Below are 6,000 nucleotides of genomic sequence, written 5' to 3' on the forward strand. Positions count from 1 at the left end.
TAAGAATGGTAACCCATAAAGCAAAGACGATCCAAGGAAATGCAAGAAGTGTTCTTCCTGCAAGGAATAAGTTAGGTTTTGGGGACGAAACCTCTTTAAGGAGGGAAGACTTGTAACATCCCGAAAATTCTAGAATAATATTTAATGTTATACCTGCGTCGGGTGAATTATTTGAGTTAGTGGGATAATATGATAATATGATAATAAAGCTTAAGGGGTAGCGGGCTTGGTTAATAGAATTAAAGATGGACCAAAAAGGAAAGATGGGCCTTAGGTCCATGGGCTTAAGGGAGTATAAATACCCCTTAAACCCTAATCCTTTCCATTTTTATCCAAATCTACACTATAGCCTACACCTTGATAAACACACACAAACACCATCCTATAACCCGAGCCAAGATTCGAAGGTGGAAACCCGAACCCGTTGGTGCTAGATCTTCGTGGAGAACAAACAAAATCAAGGCTTAACCGTGTTCGTAAACTGACTCGTTTAAGGTACGTCTATATTTAGAAATCGTTCATATAGGTTCGGTTTGGTTTGGGAAATCATAGATCTGTTATAGTATGTTATAAACGAGTCCAAAGTAACAAATCTTATGGAAATCGATTAACATTTGATGGGTTAATTGTTAGCCTAATAGAACCCGTATGTATATAGATAAATCGCACCCTGTAAACTCAGATATTTGAATGTTTGGACCCTTGGGGTTTGTGCGCGCTGCATAGACGATTCCAATGATACCAAAATGATATTCCGTTAAGAATTGAAGGTTTAATTGCAGATCTAAGATATGTTGACTGTTATTGTTCTTGACGATTTTGACTTTGACCTTGAGTCAAAGTCTGGATAAGAACTAGATGATTCGTTATAATGAGGATAACGAATCAGGTAGATGTTACTCGTCTGTCAAGATAACGAATTAGCTACCCAGTTCGTCATGTCCAAATAACGAATCAAGCGGTTCGTTACTCACCATTCGTCATAATTCAGATTAACAATTAGGCTGTGTCTGAGTAACGAATTAGGCTGTGTCTGAGTAACGAATCAGATGAAGATAAGGTAACGAATCAGTTAGCGAGTCAGAATCAATTCGTTATAATTGAGGTAACGAACTAGGCCATTCGTGATAGCGAACGAAGGAGGATTAGGCTTAATTCGTTGTAGCAATCATGTTAGCGAATTAGAAAATGACCTAAAATTCTAATGGAAAGTGTGTTAAGACAGTTAATGGTCCAAGCTGACCTGGCAGCTTAACCCCAGCCAGGGGCTCTGCCCCTTGGACCCCGCTAGGGGCTGCCGCCCCTAGAAACCCGCTGCCAGGGGCGCTGCCCTCGGACCCCCGTTCGTTGTGGGCTATTGTTAGACTAGAAACGTGATATCGGTAGTGATAGTTAATCGTTACGTGTAATTGTTATACAGTTAGCCGTACACATCTCACGGAAGGAGTAACCATCAACAGTGAACGTAACCGAGTTCAGGTGAGTTTCTAGCCCCATTCCTTGTTATGTTTTCGGGGCTGTGTGCATACTCGATGTGATAGTTAATACACTTACCCTAAATTGGTAAGTGTATGCCATGTATGATTTATATGTTATCTATATATGTCTTGAATGAGAATGAAAGCTTGTCAGTACGTGAACGATCTTCGGATATTGCACGTACTGTCAGGTTAATAAAATAGACATGGATATTGTGTGTAATGTAAAGATGAGGGCTTGTTGGTACGTGAACGATCTTCGGATATTGCACGTAATGTCATGTTATAAATATAGATTTGAATATTGTATGTAATGTAAAGATGATTGCTTGTCGGTACGTGAACGATCTTCGGATATTGCATGTATTGCCAAGTATAGTGATTGTCTCCTTATATAGATATTAAATAATAAATTATGTACATAGTTCCTTCTACGGATAATATATATTGAGTGTTCCTTCTATAGAAAGCACGGTGTTCCTTTAATGGAAAGCATAGTGTTCCTTTAATGGAAAGCATAGTGTTCCTTTAATGGAAAGTACAGTGTTCCTTTAATGGAAAGTACAGTGTTCCTTTAATGGAAAGCATAGTGTTCCTTTAATGGAAAGCATAGTGTTCCTTTAATGGAAAGCATAGTGTTCATTCTATGGAAATATATAGGATGTTCCTTCTATGGAATTATATAGAGCGTCCTTCTATGGAGAATTTATACAGAGCGTCCTTCTATGGAATATATATATATAGCACGGCAATGCCCTTGGTTCTTTTAATAGATATTATGTGACGTTCCTCTTATGGATATTTATACAAGGTTAAGATATGTATGTATGTAATATATGTGTATGTATTGTATGTCGCCTGATTAACTAGAACTCACTCAGCGTAGCTGACTTTTAGTATGCACGCAGGTGAATATAATTAAAGAGCTAGCATGAGGTTGGCACATGGCACGGATTGAGCGGCTGGCATCTGAAGATGAAAGAAATGGTGTTTTAAATATGATGTTTATTATCATGGTTTTAAAGAAAAGATTTAATGTTTTGTAATGAATGATTTAAGTTAACGTTTTCGTGAAAGTTTTAACAAACTCTGATCTGTAGAACTGTGTTTATGAGTAAATCCAACGTTAAAGTAGGGCTACCGGGTACAGGGCGTTACACAACCATCGGGTAAAGGCCTGCGGGTGTGCAAGTAATCAAGCAACATCACCACCACCCCACCACTTTATTGGAAATTTTGGACTAACAATAGATAGTAGTTCGAGGAGACAAATAAACTAATTGTTAATGGGTCCAAAGAATAGAGATGAATGCGATATCGATCATCTAAAATGATCGGCTAAAGAACTTAAACTTTGAAAAATATGATAAGGTTAAAATACAAAGGACAACAAAACTTAAAATGGTGAGAAGGAATTTAATCAGTTATCTTAGATCTGAATTGTAGAGATTAATTAAGAGGAAAAATTGATAGGAATGACATAAAGATATAACCCACTTTTATTGAGTTTATTTATTCACATCCAAGTCACATGTCATTTCCCTCCATCATGTTAAAACGTCCATAACTTTTTCACACAACAATTTTTTCTAAAAACATGTTCACCATAATAATATGTGTTTTTTTATCTTTAATATGAGTATCATATTGCTATATTAGCATAAAAATGTGGGTTTTTGTATATTGTTTATTGGTTGTTCATCGTGTTTTTTAAGTGGGTTTTTCTAGGCAGTGTGTTATATATATTTTGGTTATTATGTTTTCAATTGTTACTCGTATTAAAGATAAAAATTATAAAAAAGATTACATCATTGTGACTTTTTTTTCGCCATCGTGTCTTTTACTTATCATTTGTCTTGCAACTTATCATTGTGTTTTAGTCACTGTGTAATATGTTCATTGTCTTTTGTTCAGGATTGACATATGACATTCAATTAATTTTAGAAAAAGAGTATGACGCTCATTGTGTATTGCGTTAATGTCACTGTGTAATATGTTGTTTTCATTGCGTTTTATGGTTCAGGTCATTTTGTATATGTATTCATCATTGTGTTTTACGTTCCGCATATTATTACACAACGGTGTTATTAATACTTAAAAAAATACAATGTTGCTTTGAAAGACACAATGATGAAGAAAACTTAATTACAAGTAGAAAGACACAGTGACGCAAGAAAAACACAATGGCAAACAAAAAGACACAATGATGTAACTTTTGTTTTAATTTTTATATAACAAAGTCATACTCATATTAAAAATAAACGCTTGCTATTATGTAGATTTTAAAAAAGAATATCATATGAAAAAGTTTTAGACGTTTTAAAATGATGGGAGAATTAACATGTGACTTGCATGTGAAGAAAGAAAAAATGAACTATTACTTTTATACCCTTTTTATTTTGGTTCTCACATGACACATGTCAATTAATTGTAACTTCTCACACTTCTTATTTTTATTAGCCTTTGTAGAATAACTTAATCCTTGTCCCATATTGGTGAAATGCGAAATTGGTCTTGTCCCACATTGATAGAATAACAAATTTGTGAGCTCCTTATAAGGAGGATGACTCACAAGATTATATTATTGTATGACAAGACATACTTTACGGCATTAGCAAGGGTTCAAAGCACACGACGCGCACGGGCGATGGGCACTTTGATGGTGAACTTTGCACTTCGAATCGCAACGAGCCAGCTTAGTATTTTTGCAGGTGTGGTACCAAGTCGAGACAAGTGCCGTCAGTGTGGATGACTCACCTGCTATGTGTCGTGATCTGAACGAGTGTATGCCAATGGTTGCCAAGAGTCGCATCCAATAGTGAGTCAGCTTCCATGTGTCCGAAAGTGAGGTGAGTCAGCACGCCACGCGTCAGCGCTTGAGCGTGACAGGTGTCCGATGACAAGACACACATCACTTTCTATATATAGAAGGGTTGTTGAGCAGATTGAAGACACTGACACAACTCGCAACAAATCACTCGACCTCACACCACAATATAGTTCGGTTTGCTCGTTTCCGACTTGCACGCTCTAGCTCTAGGTATAGTTTGGGTGCTAGATTAATCTCGGCTGTACACACTGCTTCTGCTATTGTACTCTTGGAGACAGACATATTCATTTTGGTGGCCTGAAATCTGTTTTAAGATACCTCTATTATATAGAATTCATTAGCCAACACCTGTCTTATTTAGTGTTCATTTTCTTCTGTAATCATGTTCTTTTTTTCATTTCGTGTAATTTACTTTTATGTGTATGTAAATTTTCTTTTCACTGCACTTGTATTGCATGTAATAAATATTAATGAAAATTTAAAGTTCATTGTTATGCTTTAATTTTGTGAACGTTGGTTCTACACACTTTTTATCTGGCTGGTACATTTTCCTGATGGTATAACCAAGAGAAAGGCGAGGATGTTTATGCGTGTAGCATGAAGGCGACGGGTAATGGGACATGGGTATGGAAGGGTTCCGACGATAAATGTCACATGGTGACCGGTGATTGATGCTCCAGCGGGTGATTGCGACATACCTCCACTCTAAAATAAATGAATGTTAATGTTTTCTCTGTACGAGCAGGGCCGGCCCAAGTGTATTACTGGGCCAAGCAAGGGCTTGAGGCCCCATAAATATAAAGGCCTCCAATTTTCCAAAAAAAAATTAATATATGAGGTTTTTGCAATCTGCTGGGCAATTTTGAAACTTGCAGGAGCGAAAATTTGTGAAGTGAATTCAATTACTCAATTTAAATATATTGACTTTTGAGGTTGGTAATTACTTTTCTCACTATTTAATATGTTACGGAGTATTTGCCAATTTTAACACTGAAATTTTCCATAATTAGTAATTACTATCCAATTTATAATATGTGAGCTTTTTATTTGATTCTTAGAATCTTAGTTAAACATTACATATCAGAACCATTAGTTGAATACTTAAAAAAATGAATTTTGTGTAAACATTGTTCACACACAAGATATGTATTTATTAAAACTATAGCTTTTTTGAGACTTTTGATCAATCAGGGGGGGGGGGGGGGGGGGGGGGCCTTGGTTCTTTTATAATCACAATAGGGGTTGTCGACATTAGTAGAGGGTAATAGCCCCAAGAGGGGTTGCCACCGTCCTTATAGCCTACCTCGCCCACTTAATCATCACTACTAATGTCGATAACCCCTCTTGTGATTAAAATGAAAACTAAACACCCCCCCCCCCCCCCCCAATGTGATCAAAAGTCTCAAAAAAACCCTAGTTTTATAAAACAAAAAACAAAACAAAACAAAACAAAAAACACCACGCATACCTTTAACAAAAAGTAACGCTACCAACTATAAACGTGTTAGTTTATAGTTGTCATTCTCTAACCAAACAAAAGGAGGAAATTTTATACATAATAATATTTTTTTGAAAAGCCCCCAACTTGATACGAGAAAAGGAAAAAAAGATGAGCGCACAGATAAAGATGAATGCACAAAACCCTATTCTTTTCAACCTCATTTAATTATTTAACTCATTTTGTGTGACAGC

This window comes from Bidens hawaiensis, unplaced genomic scaffold (genome assembly GCF_021521415.1).
Source record: "Bidens hawaiensis isolate Kalapana, Puna unplaced genomic scaffold, B.hawaiensis_p1.1 tig00006734_1, whole genome shotgun sequence".
Classification (NCBI taxonomy): Eukaryota; Viridiplantae; Streptophyta; class Magnoliopsida; order Asterales; family Asteraceae; genus Bidens; species Bidens hawaiensis.